The sequence below is a fragment of the Panthera tigris genome, chromosome A1, assembly GCF_018350195.1.
Source record: "Panthera tigris isolate Pti1 chromosome A1, P.tigris_Pti1_mat1.1, whole genome shotgun sequence".
Classification (NCBI taxonomy): Eukaryota; Metazoa; Chordata; class Mammalia; order Carnivora; family Felidae; genus Panthera; species Panthera tigris.
The window spans coordinates 27512394-27533990 of NC_056660.1; the positions used below are offsets into that span (position 1 = coordinate 27512394).

General features: G+C 38.7%; 1 long non-coding RNA gene across 2 annotated transcripts in view; it reads left to right on the forward strand.

Annotated features, from left to right (window-relative positions):
* The window catches only part of LOC122236346, an 88778-nt gene that overhangs the window by 18159 nt on the left and 49022 nt on the right, over positions 1-21597 (forward strand). Inside the window, exon 4 of one of the 2 annotated variants that reach the window (XR_006214418.1) lies at positions 13705-13791. This is a non-coding gene — a long non-coding RNA (uncharacterized LOC122236346). Of the gene's footprint in view, positions 1-13704; positions 13833-21597 lie in introns of those variants that run through there. The other variant, XR_006214417.1, reaches the window with a different exon arrangement.

Consider the following 21597-nt stretch of genomic DNA (forward strand, 5'->3'; position numbering starts at 1 on the left):
TGTCGGTTGGCCATCTGGATGTCTTCTTTGGAGAAGTGTCTATTCATGTCTTTTGCCCATTTCTTCCCTGGATTATTTGTTTTTTTGGTGTTGAGTTTGATAAGTTTTTTATAGATTTTGGATACTAACCCTTTATCTCATACGTTGTTGGCAAATATCTTTTCCCATTCCGTCAGTTGCCTTTTAGTTTTGCTGATTGTTTCCTTCACTGTGCAGAGCTTTTTTTTTTGATGAGGTCCCAGTAGTTTCATTTTTGCTTTTGTTTCCCTTGCCTCTGGAGACGTGTTGAGTACGAAGTTGCTGAGGGCAAGATCAGAGAGGTTTTTGCCTGCTTTCTCCTCGAGGATTTTGATGGCTTCCTGTCTTACATTTAGGTCTTTCATCCATTTTGAGTTTATTTTTGTGTATGGTGTAAGAAAGTGGCCCAGGTTCATTTTTCTGCATGTTGCTGTCCAGTTTTCCCAGCACCACTTGCTGAAGAGACTGTCTTTATTCCATTGGATATTCTTTCCTGCTTTGTCAAAGATGAGTTGGCCATACATTTGTGGGTCCATTTCTGGGATCTCTATTCTGTTCCATTGATCTGTTTGTTTTTGTGCTAGTACCATACTGTCTTGATGATTACAGCTTTATAATATAGCTTGAAGTCTGGGATTGTGATGTCTCCAACTTTGGTTTGCTTTTTCAAGATTACTTTAGCTATTCAGGGTCTTTTCTGGTTCCATACAAATTTTAGTATTGTTTGTCCTAGCTCTGTAAAGAATACTAGTGTTATTTTGATAGGGATTGCATTAAATATGTAGATTGCTTTGGGTAGTATTGACATTTTAACAATATTTGTTCTTCCTATCCCGGAGCATGGAATATTTTTCAATTTTTTTGTCTTCTTCAATTTCTTTCATAAGCTTTCTATGGTTTTCAGTGTATAGATTTTTCACCTCTTTGATTAGATTCATTCCTAGGTATTTTGTGACTTTTGCTGCAATTGTAAATGAGATTCCTTGATTTCTTTTTCTATTGCTTCATTATTGGTGTGTAGGAATACAACCAATTTCTGTGCATTGATTTTATATCCTGCAACTTTGCTGAATTCATGGATCAGTTCTAGCAGTTTTTTTGTGAAATCTTTTGGGTTTTCCATATTGAGTATCATGTCATCTGCGAAGAGTGAAAGTTTGACCTCCTTCTGGCTGATTTGGATACCTTTTATTTCTTTGTGTTGTCTGATTGCTGAGGCTAAGGTTTCCAATACTATGTTGAATAACAGTGGCGAGAGTGGGCATCCCTTTCTTGTTTCCTGACCTTAGGGGGAAAGCTCTCAGTTTTTCCTCATTGAGGATGGTATTAGCAGTGGGTCTTCCATATTTGGCTTTTATGATCTCAAGGTATGATCCTTCTATCCCTACTTTCTTGAGGATTTGTATCAAGAAAGGATTCTGTATTTTGTCAAATGCTTTTTCTGCATCTATTGAGAGGATCATGTGGTTCTTGTCCTTTCTTTCATTGATGTGATGTATCACATTGATTGTTTTGCAGATATTTAACCTCCCTGCATCTCAGGTATAAATTCCACTTGGTCATGGCGAGTAACTTTTTTAATGTATTGTTGGATCCGGTTGGCTAGTATTTGTTGAGGAGTTTTGCATCTGTGTTCATCGGGAAAATTGGTCTATAGTTCTCTTTTTTAGTGGGGTCTTCGTCTGGTTTTGGAATCAAGATAATGCTTCATAGAGTTTGGAAGTTTTCCTTCCATTTCTATTTTTTGGAACAGCTTCAAGAGAATAGGCGTTAACTCTTCTTTAAATGGTTGGTAAAATTCCTGTGGAAAGACATCTGTCCCTGAACTCTTGTTTTTTGAGAGATTTTTGATTACTAATTCGATTTCCTCACTGGTTATGGGTCTGTTCAAATTTTCTATTTCTTCCTGTTTTGGTAGTGTATATGTTTCTAGGAATTTGTCCATTTCTTCCAGATTGCCCATTTTATTGGTGTATAATTGCTTGTAATATTCTCTTGTTATTGTTGTATTTCTGCTGTGTTGGTTGTGATCTCTCCTCTTTAAATCTTACTTTTGTTTATTAGGGTCCTTCCCTTTTCTTTTTGATCAAACTGGCTAGGGGTTTATCAATTTTGTTCATTCTTTCAAAGAGCCAGCTCTGATTTCTTGATTTCTTCTACTGTTTTTTGGGGTTTTTTTTTTTTTTTTGGTTTTGATACATTGATTTCTGCTTTAATCTTTATTATTTCCTGTCTTCTGCTGGTTTGGGGTTTGTTTGCTGTTCTTTTTCCAGCTCTTTAAGGTATAAGGTTAGGTTGTGTATCTGAGACCTTTCTTCCTTCTTTAGGAAGGCCCAGATTGCTATATACTTCCCTCTTATGACCACCTTTACTGCGTCCCAGAGGTTTTGGGCTATGGTCTTACCATTTTCATTGGCTTCCATGTGCTTTTTAATTTCATTTTTAACTTCTTGGTTAGACCACTCATTCTTTAGTAGGATGGTCTTTAGTCTTGTGGTTGATTTCGAATTTCATAGCATTGTGGTCTGGAAATATGCATGGTATGATCTTGATCTTTTTGTACTCGTTGAGGGCTGCTTTGTGTCCCAGTATGTGATCTATTCTGGAGAATGTTCTAAAGGCACTGGAGAAGAATGTGTATTCTGCTGCTTTAGTTGAAATGTTCTGAATATATCTGTTAAGTCCATCCTGTCCAGTGTGTCATTCAAAGCCACTGTTTCTGTTTAGGTGATCTGCCCATTGCTGTAAGTGGGGTGTCGAAGTCCCCTACTATGATGGTATTATTAATGAGAAGTCCCCTACTATGATGGTATTATTAATGAGTTTCTTTATGTTTGTGATTAATTAATTAATTTGGGACTGCCACATTTGGAGCATAAATGTTTACAATTGTTAGGTCTTCTTGGTGGATAGACCCCTTAATTATGATATAATGCCCTTCTTTATCTCTTGTTACAGTCTTTACTTGAAAGTCTAGATTGTCTGATACAAGTATGGCTACTCCAGCTTCCTTTTGGTGACCATTAGCATGATAGATGGTTCTCCATCCCTTTACTTCCAATCTGAAGGTGTCTTTAGGTCTAAGGTGGGTCTCAACAGCATATAGATGGATCTTGTTTTCTTATCCATTCTGTTTCCATACGTTTTTTGATTGGATCATTTAGTCCATTGATGTTTAGGGTGAGTACTTAAAGATATGAATTTATTGCCATTATGTTTCCTGTCGAGTTGGGAGTTGCTGGTGGTATTCTCTGGTCCTTTCTAGTCTTTGTAGGTTTTGGTCTTTTTGTGTGTGTATGTGTGTGTGTGTTTTCTCCCCTCAGAGAGTCCCCCTTAAAATTTCTTGCAGGGTTAGCGGTTTAGTGGTCACGAACTCCTTTAATTTTTGTTTGGGAAACTTTAAATCTCTCCTTCTATTTTGAATGACAGCCTTGCTGGGTAAAGAAATCTTGGCTGCATATTTTTCTGATTCAGCACATTGAATATATCCTGCCACTCCTTTCTGGCCTGCCAGGTTTCTGTGGATAGGCCTGCTCTGAACCTGATCTGTCTTCCCTTGTAGGTTAAAGACTGTTTTTCCCTTGCTGCTCTCATGATTCTTTCCTTGACTGAGTATTTTGTGAATTTGCCAACGATATGCCTTGTTGATGTTGGGCTTTTATTGAATCTAATGGGAGTCCCCTGTGCTTCCTGGATTTTGATGTCCGTGTCTTTCCCCAGGTTAGGAAAGTTTTCCTCTATGATTTTCCCTCATAACCCTTTTACCCCTTTTTCTCTCTCTTCATATTCTGGGGCCCCTATGATTCCGATGTTGTTCCTTTTTAATGTCACTGATTTCTCTAATTCTTAAACCATGCTGTTTTGCCTTAGTCTCCCTCTTTTTTTCTGCTTTATTGTTCTCCATGAGTTTGTCCTATCACTGATTCGCTGCTCTGCCCTATCCATCCTTGTCACTGCAGCATCCATGGAGATTGCAGCTCAGTTATAGCATGTTTTATTTCATCTTGATTAGCTTTTACTTCTTTTATCTCCACAGAAAGGGATTCTGATCTGTTTTCAACCCCAGCTAGTATTCTTATTATTGTGATTCCAAATTCTGGTTCAGACATCTTGCTTGTATTTGTCTTAAGTCCCTGGCTGTCATCTCTTCCTGTTCTTTCTTTTGGGGTCAATTCCTTCATTTCATATTTTTGAAGGATGAAAAGGGATCAATAAGGTAAAAAAAATTAAAAAAAAAATTAAAAACAACAAAAAAAATCAAATAAATGATGCTAGATCCTAGGTGCATTTTGGTTTGGTGGTTGAGAGGAGCTTGATAGATTGGAGAAAAAAGGGAAAGATATGAGAAAAAAAAAAAAAAGGAAAATGTTTGAAAATTTGAAAAAATTTTATACAATAAAATAGAATAAAATGAAATGATGAAAGTGAAATAGAAGTAAAAAATTTACAAAAATGTGAAGATATAGAAAATTATTAAAAATCTTTTTATTTTTTTTTAATTTTTTTTAACGTTTTATTTATTTTTGAGACAGGGAGAGACAGAGCATGAACAAGGGAGGGTCAGAGAGAGGGAGACGCAGAATCTGAAACAGGCTCCAGGCTCTGAACAGTCAGCACAGAGCCCGACGCGGGGCTCGAACTCACGAACTGCGAGATCATGACCTGAGCCGAAGTCGGCTGCTTAATCGACTGAGCCACCCAGGCGCCCCTTAAAAATCTTTTTAATAAAAATGGGAAATAAAAATAATTTTTTTCTCTTTCTATATTTAAGAATAAGAAAAAAAGAAAAAAAATTGAATAGATGGACTAGCGAACAGACTGAAATACGATTGAAATTACATCAATTTCCCCCAGTCATCTGTGCAGCATTTTATAGTCTGTAAACTAAGCAGGCAGAGAGACATGTAGTGTTCCTGTAGAGCGAGGTTGCCCCAGATGGGCGGGGCTTAGTGTAACAGCTCCCTTCTCCACTAGGTGGCCCTGCTTAGCTTACTGAGGTGGATTGTTGTGGTGCGTGTAGGTGTGAATGTGCATGCATGGGAGGGGTGAAAATGGTGTCACCCAGCTACCCAGTCTCTAGTTTGGGAACTCTGTTCTCCCCAACCAGCAATCGCACACCCCTCCTTTGTCTCTGGCTTCCATTCACTCCCTGCTTTTACATTGTCTGTGACCAAGCCATCAGGTTGCAAGATGGCACCTCCCTCCTGAATTTTATCTCATATGTGGCTGGGAGTTTTTTCCTAGTCCCTCACTTCTGAGGGACTGAGGCTTTGACCCACTCAGACCCTCTGGGGAGAGTCTCACTGAGCAATGGTCAGGTGCCGGCCGAACCCAGGAACATTCGTAGGACTGTGCTACTGACGATGCTCAGAGACTGTGGCTGGGTGCCAGCCTGGCCCAGAAAAATTTCCGCTCTCATGTAGCAGCATCGTTTCAGGGATTATGGTAAATCACAACATACATCGGACACCAGGCTTCCTGCTTAATGTCCTTTTTCCAGTACCAGCGAATGTGGTTGTTCTCCAGGGTCTGCTGGGACCTTTGCCTGTGGGGTGGCTACACAGCCTCTACCAAATATCCTCCCAGGAAGGGAACTGCCTCTCCCCTGTAGCCTGAGGACCCCTTGGTCCTCGCTCTCTGCTCCTGGGGATTTGCCCTTCCCACCAGAGCTCTGCCCAGTATCAAGCTGCAGAGTTTCAGACTTGAAAAAATTGTTCAATGTTTATTTTTGAGAGAGAGTGACAGAGTGTGAGTAGGGAAGGAACAGAGACAGAGGCAGACACAGAATTCAAAGCAGGCTCCAGGCTCTGAGCTGTCAGCACAGATCCCCACACGGGGCTCAAACCCACGAACCGTGAGATCATGACCTGGGCTGAAGTTGGATGCCCAACCAACGGAGCCACCCAGGCGCCTCTGTTTATAGAGTCTTAATGGAATTTAAACCCTCTGCTTTCTCCTTTCTCCCTTTTAGGTTCAGTCCCTTGTATACTCTTTCTTTTCTCTCCAGCTTTCAGGCAGGGGGGAAGCTTTCCTGTACTCTCCCCCCATCTCCATCCTCTCTCCGCAAGCAAAAACAGCTCGCTCTCTCTGCTGCTTCTGTTTCCCCCAGTTCACTTCTCCACACTGAGTACCTGCTGAGTTCTCTGGTTCAGGTTGTGCCGATTGTTGTGTTAATCCTCAAATCAGTTGTCTAGGTGTGCAGGATGGTTTAGTGTTGATCTGGCTGTATTTCATGGATGAGAGATGCAAAAAAAACCTTCCATGCTGTTCCACCACCTTGGCTCCCACTCAACAAGTACACTTCTTAGCCCTCATCACCTATTTAACCCATCCCCTCACCCACTTCCCTTCTGGTAACCACCAGTTTGTTCTCTATAGTTAAGAGTCTGTTTCTTGGTTTGCCTCTCTCTCTCTTTTATTTTACCCTTTGCTCATTTGTTTTGTTTTTTAAATCCACATATAAGTAAAATCATATGTATTTGTCTTTCTCTGACTGATTTGTTTCCCTCTGCATTATACTCTCTAGCTCCATCCATGTCATTGCAAATGGCAAGATTTCATTCTCTTTTATGGATTAGTAGTATTCCACTGTATACATATATCACATCTTCTTATCCATTCATCAATTGATGGACTCTTGGGCTGTTTCCATAATGTGGCTATTATAGATAATGCTGCTACAAACATTGAGGTGCAGCATGGAGGTTTCTCAAAAGGTTAAAAATAGAACTACCCTGTGATCCATCCATTGTACTACTAGGTGTTTACCCGAAGGATGCAGAAATCCTCCATGTCTTTTAATGGCTTGATAACTCGTTTCTTTTTAGCACTGAATAGTATTCCATTGCCTGGATGAACCACAGTTTACTTATCCATTCACCTACTGAAGAACATCTTGGTTGATTCCAAGTTTGGGCAACTATGAATAAAGCTGCTATAAATATCTGTGTGCAGGTTTTTGTATGGGCGTAAGTTTTCAACTTCTTTGGGGAAATACCAAGGAATGCAATTGCTGTGTTTTATGGTAAGAGTATGTTTAGTTTAGCAAGAAACTGCAAACTGTCTTCTAAGGTGGCTGTACCATTTTGTATTCCTATATACACATGTGTGTGTGTGTGTATATATATGTATATACATATATGTATGTATGTATATGTGTGTGTACACACACATGTAATATGTATATATATTCATATAATATATATGACATAATATACATTTATAGACATTTATATGTGTTATACAGAATATATATATCTATATATATATACATATATATATATCTATATATATATGTACACACACACACACACACACACATAAAGGTATGTATATCTTTTTTTGGTAGAAATTGGCTCATGTGATTGTCAGAGGCTGGCAAATCCAAAACTTGTAGGGCAGGCCAGCAGGCTGGAATCTCAGAAGCTAATATTGTACTCTTGGGTATGAAGTCTTTAGGGCAGTCTTGGCATGCTGGAAACTTAGGCAGGATACACATGTTACAGTGTTGAGGCACACTTCTTCTCTGGAAAACCTCAGTTTCTGCTCTGAAGGCCTTCAACTGATTGAGTGAGGCTCACCCATATTATTGAGGGTAATCTCCTTTACTTAAAGTCAGCAGATTATAGATGTTAATTGTGTATACAAAACAACTTCACAGCAATATCTCAACCACTGTTTGACCAGTCAACTGGTCACCAGACCCTAGCCAAGTTGACACATAAAACTTAACCATCACGCCTGTGTGTGTGTGTGTGTGTGTGTGTGTGTGTGTGTGTGTTTAATTGTAACAGAGATAACCGTTAACTTGGTGGACCACATGTGCAAGATTTCTCTAGAAGTCTCTTGGAGTCTCAGCCTAAAACCAGTTCGACACTCCTAACAAATTTGTAAGGACCTAATCCTTTTTCTGCTTAAAAGAATTAGAGTGGTTTCTGTTATTTGCAACGGAACCTCATTGCTATTCTAGCAAAGTCTTGATGAGAGTATGAGAAAGAAACTCTATAGGCTAAGTATATTCATGAGGATAGATGCAAAAGTAGCATCTAAAATGTTAGCACTTGAGGGGCACCTGGGTGGCTCAGTCAGTAAAGCATCCGACTTCAGCTCAGGTCACGATCTCATGGTCCTTGAGTTTGAGCCCCACTTTGGGCTTTGTACTGACAGTTCAGAGCCTGGAGCCTACTTCGGATTCTGTGTCTCCCTCTCTCTGTCTCTTCCCCGCTTATGCTCTCTTTTTCTCTCTCAAAAATAAACATTAAGAAAAAAAATTAAAATGTTAGCAATTGAATTCAGGAATCCATCAAAAAGCTAATGTATCATCAAGCTGGGTTTACATCAGAAAAGCAAAGTTCAGCATTAGAGAAATAGTGAGTTTATTTTGCTAAATTAACAGATGTAGTATTAAAGATATAAAATCATTTGATAAAATGCTATTAAGAGAACTAGAGATAGACATGAATTTCTTTAACCTGATAAAGTATATCTGAAATACCAAACATCAGACATGAAACAACAGTAAATTCAATGCTAAGCACAAAACCTTTCCTTTAAAAACAGTAGCAGGACAAGGATACCCACTATGACCGTGTAGGTGCAATGTTGTAGTAAACATTTCAGAAATAGTACTCATAAGGAAGAAGAAATAATCATTGTAAAGATTGTGAAGGCAGGAACAAAATTTTGTTATTTGTGGTTGAAATTAATCATAGAAAACTCCATAAAATATAGAGACAAATATCAGAATTAGTAAGAGTTCAACAGGTTGCTGGATGAAGTTCAGTATATAAAAGTCTATTTCTTTAGTAGCACCAGCAACAGACCTTAACATTTAAAAAATACACTTAACATAATGTGTAGGGGTAAGGAAAAAAAAATAAAGACCATTAAGGAGAAATTTACAACAATTTTATTGAAAAAGCCTAAAGATTGTGATAAATGAAGCTGTATACTGTATTTTAGCATAAGAAGGTTCAATATTATAAAGGTATTAGTTCTCACCAAGTTGATCTACATTTTTTTTTATTTAAAAAAAAATTTTTTTTAACATTTATTTATTTTTGAGACAGAGACAGAGCATGAACGGGGGAGGGTCAGAGAGAGGGAGACACAGAATCTGAAACAGGCTCCAGGCTCTGAGCTGTCAGCACAGAGCCTGACGCGGGGCTCAAACTCACCGCGAGATCATGACCTGAGCTGAAGTCGGCCGCTTAACCAACTGGGCCACCCAGGTGCCCCTGATCTACATTGTTAAAAGAAATTCCAGTCAAAATCCCAACAAGACTTTTTATGGAATTTTTGAAGTGTATTTTAAAATTTATACGAACAGAGGTAAAAATAGCCCAGATGCTCAGATGTTCCTGAAGAAGGAGGTGGTGGGTGGTGTGGGGGGTGAAGTGGGGTGAGGAAGGAGGCCAGACAACTTGCAAACATTAAAAACTATGGTAATTATACCAGCAGATATTAGTATATATTGATAAATAGATATAGAATCAATGAAACAACAGCTCAGAAACAGACATATATATTGAAATCTGATACATGGCAGAAAGCACAGTGGATATGGAAAAATAGAAAATTGATTCCTACATCACAGGATATACAAAATCAATTCTAAATGTAATAAATATGTACATATGATAGACAAAACTTCCAAATATTTTCTAAGGAAATACAGAACAGGCTTATACCTTCAGCTGAAAAATATTTGTTGAAGAAAATATAAAAGGAAGAAACCGATTTAGGAATTAGTTGCTTATTAAATATTTGGTAGAACTTGCATATAAAACTGTCTGTCCTTGGAGTTTCTTTATGAAAAAAGTTCAGATGGACCCATGCCTTTATTGGTTATGGGTATATTCAAGTTTTTTATTTTTTTTCTTGAGTAAGTTTTGACAATTTAACCGTCTCAGGGAATTTGTTGATTTTTCCTATATCTTCAAATTTATTGACAAAAAAACTATAATCTTAAAGAAATCTTGTTAGTCTCTGCTGAATTTGTAATTATGACTTAATTTTATTCCTCATAATGTACCTTTTCTATTTTTTCTTGATCAATATTGCTAAAATTGGTCAAATTTACTACTCAGTTAAAAGAATTCTTTTGTTCAGTTAATCCTCTCTGTTAATATCTTCATTTCCTATTTTATTCCTGTTTCATCTTATCTTTACTATTTAATTTTCCTTTTTTCTTTGTTTTTAGTATTTTTAAAAAAATACTAATTTTTTTTTTTTAATTCCTTAGGTTGGACACTTTATTTATATTCACCCTTTTTCTCTAATAAAAGCATTCATGGCTGTGTTACTTCGATTTTTTTTTTAAAAATCCCTTATGTTGGACTCTTTATTTATATTCACCCTTTCTTTTTCTCTAATAAAAGCATTTATGGCTGTGTTACTTCGATTACCTTTTTTTCATTTTGTTCTTGGTTTTGTTTGTTTATTGTACTTCAGGTATAGTTAACATACAGTCTTGTGTCAATTTTAGGTGTTCAATGCAGTAATTCAATAATTCATACATTACACAGTGCTCATCACGATAAGTGTACTCTTAATCCCCTTCACCTATTTCACCCATTCCCCCACCCACCTCTTCTCTGGCAACCACCAGTTCGTTCTCTGTAGTTAGGATTCTGACCTTTCGTTTGTCTCTTTTTTTCTTTGTTTGCTTGTTTTGTTTCTTAAAGTCCATATATGAGTGAAATCTTACAGCATTTGTCTTTCTCTGACTGACTTATTTCGCTTAGCATTATATTCTCTAGCTCCATCCATCCATGTCATCGCAAATGGCAAGATTTCATTTTCTTTTAGGGCTAAGTAATGTTCCATTGTGTGTGTGTGCGTGTGTGTGTGCGTGTGTGTGTGTACCTATGTGTATATATATACATATACGTGTATATACGTGTATATACATGTATACATATACGTATATATATATAGGTACACACACACGCGCACACAAATATATATTGTTTGTTACAATAAAAGTGGCTAAACCCAGGGTCATTTTTTATATTAGTCATGGTATTGAACTTACGATAAAATGAAAGTTTTTACAAAACCACAATTTGGAACAGAAATATATATATACATATACATACACACGTACACACACACTCACACACCACATCTTCTTTATCCATTCATCTCTCAGTGGACACTTGGGCTGCTTCCATAATTGGGGTATTGTAAATAATACTGATATAAATATAGGGGTGCGTATATCTTTTCAAATTAGTGTTTCTGTATTCTTTGGGAAAATACCCATTAGTGGAATTACTGGATCATAAAGTAATTCTATTTTTAATTTTTGGAGGAACCTCCGTACTGTTTTCCACAGTGGCTGTACCAATTTGCGTTCCCGCCAAAAGTGCATGAGAGTTCCTTTACAACCACATCTTTGCCAACACTTGTTTCCTGTGTTGTTGGTTTTAGCCACTCCGACAGGTGTGAGGTGATGTCTCATTGTGGTTTTGATTTGCATTTCCCTGATGATGAGTGATATTGAGAATCTTTTCATGTGTTTGTTAGCCATCTGTATGTCTTTGGAGAAATGTGTGTTCATATCTTCTGCCCATTTTAAATTTGTTTACTTGTTTTTTTGTGTGCTGAATTATATAAGCTTTTTATATATTTTTGATACTAAGCCTTTACTGAATATGTCATTTGCAAGTATCTTCTCCCATTCAGTAGGTTGACTTTTTGTTTTGTTGACGGTTTCCTTTGCTCTGCAAAAGCTTTTCTTTAATTTTATTTTTTTTTACTTTTTTTTTTTTTTTATTTTGGTGTAGTCCCAGTAGTTTATTTTTGTTTTTGTTTCCCTTGCCTTAAGAGACCTATCTAGAAAAATGTTGCTATGGCTGATGTCAGAGAAATTATTCCCTGTGTCTCTCTTCTAGGATTTTTAAGGTTTTAGTTCTCACATTTAGGTCCTTAATCCATTTTTTTGGTTTATTTTGTGTATGGTGTAAGCCAGGGCCCAGTTTCATCTTTTGCATGTAGCTGTCCAGTTTTCCCAACAGCATGTATTGAAGACACTGTCTTTTCCCCATTGCATATCTTTGCCTCCTTTGTTGAAGATTAATTGACCATATAATTGTGGGTTCATTTCTGGGCTCTCTATTCTGTTCTCTTGTCCTTTGTGTCTGTTTTTGTGCCAGCACCCTACTGTTTTGATTACTGCAGCTTTGTAGTATATCTTGAAATCTGGGGTTGCAATACTGATGGTGTTAGTCTTTTTCAAGATTTCTTGGCTATTCGAGGTCTTTTGTGGTTCCATACAAATTTTAGGATTATTTGTTTTAACTTCAATTACCTTTTTAAATGCATTCCTCAAATTTTGTGATGTAGTGTTTTTGTTATCTTTCCAAATGTTTTGTGTGATTTCTCCATTGAGCCATGAATTATTTAGTAGTGTATTTTTAACTTTCTAGGGGTGCCAGGGTGGCTTAGTTGGTTAAGCATCCAACTTTGCCTCAGGTCATGATCTTGCTGTTTGTGAGTTTGAGCCCCACATCGGGCTCTGTGCTGACAGCTCAAAACCTGGAGCCTGCTTTGGATTCTGTGTCTCCATTTCTCTCTGCCCCTTCTTCACTCATGCGCGCGCTCTCTCTCTCTCTCTCTCTCTCTCTCTCTCTTTCAAAAATGAATAAATATTAAAAACATTTTTCTAAAGTAGCATATTTTTAGCTTTCTAAATATATGGGCCTGAAAAAATCCTCCTCTCACTGATTTGTAATTTAGTATTATTGAGATCAGAGAATGCAGATTATTATAGGATTCTCTGAAATTTATTGAGACTCCTTATGAGGGCCAGTTTTTATAGACAGTCCATGTATACTTGAATAGAATGTTTATTCTCTAATTATATTCTATGTACATTAATGTTAATGTATGGAATATTAATTGTGTTCTTCAAATATTCTATTTTCTGATTCTTTGTTTACTTGGTCTTTAAATTACTGAGAGAAGTGTGTTAAAACCTTTCACTATGATGATGGTTGCTTTATCAATTTTTCCTTTTCATTCTATAGCTTTTTGTTGTATATATTTGAAGGTATTTTATTGTGGTTTATAGAGTTTTAGTATTTTTACGTGTTTCTACATTTTTTTAAATATGTAGAAGCCCTCTCCACTAGTGCAATAATCTTTTCCTCTTAAAGATGATCTTTTGTCTGATATTATTGTAACTATACCAGAATTCTTTGGGTTGTATTAACCAATATGTGCTTAATACATAATTTTTCTACATTTTTAATTTTTCTGTGGTTTGTATTTAGATGTTCCTTTTGCAAATTTCATTTTAGATGTGACCATTTAAAAATATATAGTTCAACATTCTTTGTCTTTTAGTTGGGCAGTTGAGTCCATTTACATACATGTGGCTCCATCTCTTCTAACTTCTTTTGTGAGTTCTGTTGGTCAGACTTCTTTTGTGCAGTAAGAAGTTTGAGCTTTCCCCCTTATGTAATTGGAAATTGTCAAGTGTTTATTGAGCGCAGTTTAATACACATACACAGACACACACCCCGTAGGAAGCAGGTTACTTTTACCTTCATTTCACACCGGAGCCAGATGAGTTAATTGTGTGGCTTTAGCTTACAAAACTATTATGAGATTAAATTTGAACCACGATCTGAAATTGGACCCCAAATCCACTATCCTTTCATGCTTCCATCTTGTCTCCAGGATAGAGAGGTTCTGTCATCCACAGTGGAGCTACAGATGGCAGAAAAGATCAAAGGACGATGAGGACTCTCAGGAGAAGCTGATAAGGTATGTTGAGCTCAGAACTTTTATTGTCCCTAATTTTTAAAAGGAGGTTGAATAGAATTTTGAAAGTGAATGACGTTTTGCTTTGTTCTTGTTTCTTTGATGAGATTTACTCATCAGAAAGTGATGATGTTTGCTACAATAAGAGTGATATTTAAACCCAGTGTCATTTTTTTTTAATTAGTCATGGTATTTCACTTACAAAATGAAAGTTTTATAAAATTATAATTTGTAACAGAAGTACATGGTGATTTTGTCCATTTTCTTGATAAGTGGAGAGAATGAAGATTATTGTTGAACAAGTCTGACAATGACAATAACCCCAAGTCCATTTCAATGGTTCAAAAAGAGATCAAAAGGAATTTCTCTCTTTTAAATTATTGTTTTACTGTTGAATAATTTACTTGGAAAAAATTTCTTGAGAAGTTTCTTAGGGTCACTGAAGCTACTTTTGATAACAAATTTAGGATTTGAGAGGAAGCAATGGCCTGGGAAAATAAAACTTTGATCAGTAATTGTCTAAAATCATAGAGATTGTATGATTAGGGTGTTAGGAAGAAATTGGAGCTATTTTGGGGGAATTAAAGAATCTATAAAATGCAAACAGCCTGATTTTCTTTATGGATTCTATGAAATTTCAAGGTAATTGTTTTTTCTATATTAGGTCATAGCACAGCTTTCTAGACCCAGTTTCAGGTCCCCTTGTCCAAATTGTAACCTCCCCACGCCCCCCACAGTGGTGTGGAGTTGTGGTAAGAGCTCTAAGTAGCTTGAAAATACTGTGGGAATCACACTGAAGCTGGCTTCAGGATCCTAGTTTTGCAGGACTAGGTCACTAATAAGCTGCAAAATCCATTTTCAAATGAAATATACTTATTCTAAAAGAAAAGGCCTTTCAAATGAGCAAAATGCAATTCTAGGTCTTAAATTGGGGCATTAACAAAGGCTGGACCTCACTTTGATTTACTTAAAAAACAAATCACCAAAACAGGGTGCTGGCTGGTTTTACCCCTTTTCCTCTGTGGTAGGATCACTTCTACTTTGTTTTAGTATGGGACATGTGGGTGGTCTATGAGATGTACCGATAGTTAAAAGATAATTCTTTGGGCTTTTCACTGGTTTCCTCACTTCTGTTCTTGTTCTATACAATTTATGCACATATTGCTATTGAAATATTTTTTTACAGCCAGTTGAAATTTATGGATAAAGTACTACCTTTACAGCTTGGGTTAAAAGCCATTCCTTGTCTAATCCCAACCCGCCATTCTGATCTCACCTTCAATCCTTTATCACCACCTCTAGATGTGTGCACATGCGCGTGCACGCGCACACACACACACACACACACACACACACACAGTTTTAACCACAACATGGTACTTGCCCTTCTCTTTGCATATGCTGTTCACACTGCCTGAAATACTCATGACCCTCCTGCCATTGTAATCCCAGATTAAATATCACTTCCTCTTTGAAGCTATACTGAACCTGCCTTTCATAGTCGCTCCCTACTCCGAGCTCCCAAAGCATACTATAAACTCATCATTTTATGGAATTCGCCAATCATAGTCTAGTAATCCATAAGCTACAAGACATTGCCCACAAACAATAGCTGCATAGGGATTGGCTTTGCTCTTCCAGTTTGGTACCATTGCTCTTGTAACTTCTTACCTTGCTCCTCTTATATGCTCTGGGGTGAAAAAAGAATAGACTTGCTGGCAGTACCTCTTGGACTTAAGTAAATAACGGAAAACGTAGAAGAGGCTGGTACTAAGAAATGACAGCAAGGAAGCAGGGGGATTTCTGTCACCCCAGGGTGGTCTATCCAGACCGACTATGCTCAAGTGGCCATCCCTATCTGGAGGATGCATGCAAAATAGGCAGAAGCCAATCAGAGATTACCAGTAGAAGGAACACATTCTGCTTAAATCTAAGAAAAACTAGGATTAGATTAAGGATGTGGAAAAAATAATAACCCTCCCCAAGTGTTGAAATTTCTGTAAAACTCACCATTAGTCGTATGTTGTTTTAATATAATGATTAGAAATATAAGTACATGTTTATGCTGAGGTATTAACAAACACTAGTTCAGCTTTTACTTATAATCTGGAAAAGTGTAATAAGCTGCTAACCACAGTGTTAGAAAGATGGGCTTATTCAAAGCTATAGACTAGGTTGGTAATACTAGTTACGAGTTGCCATTTATTCAGTGCCTGTTAAATCTCAAGCCCCGTGAGGGAGGCGTCACTATATTTTACTTTGACGTATTTTATTTGACTTAATCCACACAAGATACTTGTAGGCTAGGTACAGTCATCCCAGCTTTATAGAGTGGACAACTGATGTCCCAAGAGGTCGAATAATTTGCTCAATGTCACCCACTTTGTGAGTGGAGTCCGAATTTGAATTCCAGTCTTTCTGCCTCCAAAGCACATGCTCTTCCTGTCATACAAGGCTGCCTCACAAAGTAAGTTTCGAAGAAAGAAACATCTACGAAGAAAGACGGAGCTTCTCAAAAACTGTACCTGCAAACTCCCATCTGTAGTCAATAGCAAACAATTCCATTAGTTAAGAGAAATGTATTTCAGAAAGCAGTTTGGCACATGAAAAATGTGCCTACCATACACAATGACTACAAAAATACTTGAAATAAATGATCAGATGTAGTTATCTCTTGAGGCTTTTCCATCACTGTCCAGCCCAACCTCGTGAGATCAGGCTGAGGACACCATGTAAAAGTTGTGACCCATGGCCCTGTTGGTCCGTGGCCCTGGCCCCCACTCAGTCTTCTCTCTGCTTCTCTAGACTTCCTATTTTCCAACCCTGCGTCTGGTCACAGCATTCCATGCTGTCTTCCTCACTTTATTCTCTGTCTTACACAGGGTTCTATCTCTTCTGGGCACAGCCGCAGTGATTCCCTTGGCAAAGCTCTGGTTCTGGTTTGGTAGTGTAGATCCAGATGGATACTTTGTCAGATGCCCCTATGGTGGTGTTTATCCAGGAGTGGTTTGAAGATCACTTCTATACAGGTTACATTGGAGGAGCCTTGAAGAATATCTGAGTTGACTGAATCAGGACCTCTGGGGAGTAGGTCCTACAATCTGCACTTTAATAGGCTTTCTCGTTGATTCTCTCTTTTTTTTTTAATGCTTTATTTTGAGACAGAGGGAACACCACGTGGGGTAGGGGCAGAGAGAGAGAGAGAGAGAGAGAGAGAGAGAGAGAGAAAGAGAGAGAGAAAATCCCAAGCAGGCTCTGCACTGTTGCACTGTTGGTGCAGAGCCTGACGCAGGGCTCGAACTTATGGCCATGCAATCATGACCTAAGCCGAAATCAAGAGTCGGATGCTTAACCGACGGAGCCACCCAGGCGCCCCTCATTCTTTCCTTTGTGACCAATATTTTACAAGTACTGCCCTCCATTTCATGTGATCCCTGGGCATCCCTACCCTTTCTGTCATCTTTTGCAGGGACTCCCACATGTGACAGCTCACTGGTCTGACCTGAATATACTATTGTTTTGTTCCATTAGTGTGTTTAACTGAGGGTGATCTATATTGCTTGGGCCTTTTAGAAAATCACATACTGGGAGTGACTGTCTGCCCTTTGCAATCACAAATGTAATTTTCTCTCTACTTCACATATAACCTGACTTTCCCCAAAGCCTCATCTGTTTGTGGGTACAAATAAAGCCACTTAATGGTTATAACCCAAATTTCACTGACTCATTCCTGTGCCTACATAATACAAAACTGCAGTTCCCTGCATAATTCTCCCCCGGTATTTCTGGGAGGTCTTGGAAGGTGCCTCGCAGGTGCTCTCAGTCCTGCTTCTCTGCACTGTGCTGCTGGTTGATGTGTGTTGCTTTTGGAGTCATTTAGACTGTGCCTCCCCATGGCTCCAAGGCTGGTGACCTCCCTGAAGATGCTGATCTGCATGACCAGGACCAGGTGCGCGCTCGCGCTCTCTCTCTCTCTCTCTCTCTCTCTCTCTCTCTCTCTCTCTCTCTCTCTCCCTGTGCTCTTATAGCCACAAGCCCTCAGGGAGCTGAGAGCCATGCTGTGTTCCCAGGCCTCCTGATGGGGATGAATCCATTCTGTGCTGGACACAGAAGTGAGGAGGATACTGTTTGCTCTGATTCTGTGTTTTTTTTTTTCCCAACACTATTACTTTTCTGGATCCCCAGGGTCCCTTATGGAACTATTTCATTTAATTTGTGCGTGCAGCTTCCCCTCGCCGCCCCCCCCCCTCCACATCCCAGATAAACACTAGCCTGTATATCCATCCACTTGTCCTGGATGCCCACAAGAAAACCACATACCCCCAACAAAACCTCTGTGAAAAATCTACTCCTTACAGACACTTCCACCCATGTCTGGATCTCGGAAGCTCCTTTCAACTTAGGTTGGGACTCATCCTCTTCTGACCCATGGCCACATGTGACACATTCCTGAATCCAGTGAACCTGGCTTGAGAGCTACTAAAGGGCCTCCCTGGGGAAGATGTTTTAAAATTTCGAATGTAGGAGAGGCTGTCAGAGTGAGAGAGCCCAGACAGTACTGATCCTGAAAGTGTACTTATTTTTCCTTTAAAAGAGGACATCTGATCTCTAATTGAAGAAGATGAAAGCAAAAAGAGAAGCAGAGAATTGAACCACATGCAGGATTCAGCATTCTAAATGGTACACATTCTCCCCTACCTTCCTCCTCCTTTACCATAGAGTGCCAGCTGTCACCAGAAGCTGTTTCCAAACCAATTACCGTTCCTTTATCAGAAAGGAGGATAAAATCTTCACAAAGGAACAGATGACTGGATGCCATTGGTTCTTCTGACTCTGGAACTGCTTTAGAAAGGAAGTTGCATCTTTGCAGAATTATTATTATCAATCAGCCTTTATTGCTTCAGCTTTCTTTATTGCATTCTAACACACAAAGTAATGAAAACATATAATAAAGAGAATAAAACACGTAATGCATCACTGTGCAGATATTGCAATCATAGCAAATCCAATGTAAATGCCCTACAGGGAATACTTGAGCCTTCCAATACATTGCTAACAGTTTGCATGATACTACATCACATTATTTATCTACTAAACCTGTCATGCTCTGCTAAATATTGTGCCAGCATCAACCCCAAATAGTACTACTCCTTCCCATCCTCCAAACGGAAGGCATATTTCTTTGCTGTCACTGGTTTTAATGTTTGCAAAGAGTAGCTCCAGCTCCTGAATAATTAATGCATAACGATTACTAAGCCACGGGTAGTTTACTATTCTAGCCCCTCTGGTCTTTGCAATGTTGCTTGCTTTAATATGCACTTCGAATTGGAACCAAGAGGTAGTAAAAGTCATTAAGACGGCATGAAGCTAAGTCAATAATGATTTACAGAGTTTGGCTGCCTTCCTGGGTTTTTCATTCTTGGCTCTCAAGCCCCATCTGCTGCTCATGTTCTGACTTGGTCTCCCTTTTGCAAATGCTTCTCTGATGACAGGGTTTCCGCTCTGTTTATACTTACTTAAAAGAGTCAGCTCTCAAGAGTTCAGGTCAAGTATACACTTCCTTTGTGGTAGTTCCAACTTTGGAAGAATAATAGCAGTGACTCAATACATTTGGAATACTTCTGCCAGATAGATGCATGTCAAGAAACATCATGATCTCAAATGGTATGGGTGCCTAGTAAATGATGATAATACTTGCAAGGGTGATTCACCCTATAGAAAGGTGTTAAAAGCTAAGTAGGAGGACTTTAAAAAGGAGGACAAACTTTTTCATGGTGTGATGGCAGAGTACTAATGTGGAGACTAACTCTTCTATGTGCTGCTTGTGGTTTCTACTCAAAGATGTTGCTATATATCAACTGAGACTTTAATAATTCCTGTGTGGAGTAAGCTGTTTCCTCCCACAGGGCAAAGATTGGTCACTTTAGTGGACTTGCCTTTGAGCAGGAATGATCCAGTGCTTCAGGAGTATCTAATGAGAAGATGTGACTATGGCAGGGTAAATGCCTCCTGGGTAGACATTGGAAAGGGAACTTGTTGCTTCTAGAAGGCCAGTGACTCAAAGCTTGTTCTCCTTCATGCTCGGTCTGTGGCTAAACATATATACTATAGAAATTTGGACAAAATATTTGTGAGATAGTGGTGAAGAAAAGAATGTTGTAAACACTATGCCATATTAACCAAATGGAGGGCTGCTTACAGCTTGTTTGCTCAGTGTTTTCCTTTTATAGCATATTATGCCATTTCTCTTTCTTTTAGAGTTCCTCAAATCTCCCCAGCAAATGAAAAATGTTTAGAAATAAATATATACATGCTTTGAGTCTGGTTCTGTAGATTACAAAAAATCTCTGAATTCTCTTATGATAGGGATATATTGTTAATTCTTTGAGGTGGTTTGGAAAATGTCTTTGACTTTTAAATGGACCCTGGTGATCTACATGTTAGCTTAAGTCTGAAAGGTCAAGCTTGCTATTTCCTCCTCACCCAGCCGACCAAGCCTTCTGTACTATAATTGGTGCTTTGCCCTTTCGAGTTCTTAAATTGTTGCTAGGTCTAGCACTAGGTTAAATGGATGGGACCCTTATTATTGGTAGAGCAAAGAGAAGTGAGGCTAAGTGTATAAATTGCTCCATGAATGCAACTGGTTTGCCAACAAACCACTTGTTAGAGAAGAATGAGGTAGAAGAGAGAGATCTGCAGGATGACCTAAAAGACCCCACAGTAGGGTGTATGAATAAATCACAGATTGAATATCAAAATCTCTGAGTACTTTGGAGAAATAGAAGACACTACAAATTAGCATCGCTTTCCGTAACAGATTCCCAGCAGAAGAACCCCATTGAGCCAGGTTTCTCCACCCCTGATAATGTGCAATAGGACCATTGAATGCATTCGTGGTCTAATTGGTTGGTTGCTGATTGCCTTAGTGAAAGGGGTGGGAGTGACAGGACTCGGGCAATCCCAGGGGAGACTGCAAAATGCTTTGATTTGGTCCTAGGGACTCTCCTTACCCCATTGCCCTATCCTTCCAGATGTCAGGGCCCCATCTTCCTTTCCATGTGTTTGTGGTTACTTGTGTGAGTGACCCAAGCCATCGAAATTGGGGGGCGGTGACTGTCCCTATCAGGTGGGTTGAATGGAAGTGTACAAAGGTCAAATGAGCATCAGTCTCGCTTATCATTTGGTGGGTAACACCCAGACTGTTGGGGTCTGAACCCTGGCTGTGCTGCCATGAAGCTCTTGGGCGGCAGATCTGAGTAGCTTCTCAGTGGTCCTGTATTCCTGTCCGTGAGATCTCTCCTCCTGCCATCTCACCAGCCATGAAATTATTTTCTGCACTGAATGACGTGGGGGTACCAAAGGTCCTATTGTTCCAAATTTGTACCATCTTTTACCTGCACTTCAGCTTGTCAAACGTAAGTAATATATTTGACTCCATTGTTCTCTCTCCTCTGCTTTCCTATTCCTAAGGTCGTGAGTAATTCATAATGTATCACTGGAGTTGGGGGAAACACCTTGTGGAACATATGAAGGAATTCCAAAGAGGGAGAAGGTTGGGGGGAGGAGGTTGAATCTGATTAAAAGTTACAAAAATATTATCCTGCCATATTTATGCTTAGATATGCAAATCATTTAAAGTGTATGGGATCTCAAGTAAGTAATTTAACCTCCGTGTGCCTCCATTTTTCCATTTTTCACAGCTATAACAATTGCATGTAATTCTTAATGTTGAGAATATTGGAAGATATAATGCATATAAAGTACTTTATGTAAGTACTGGGCATGTCACATAAAGATACGTCCAATGTG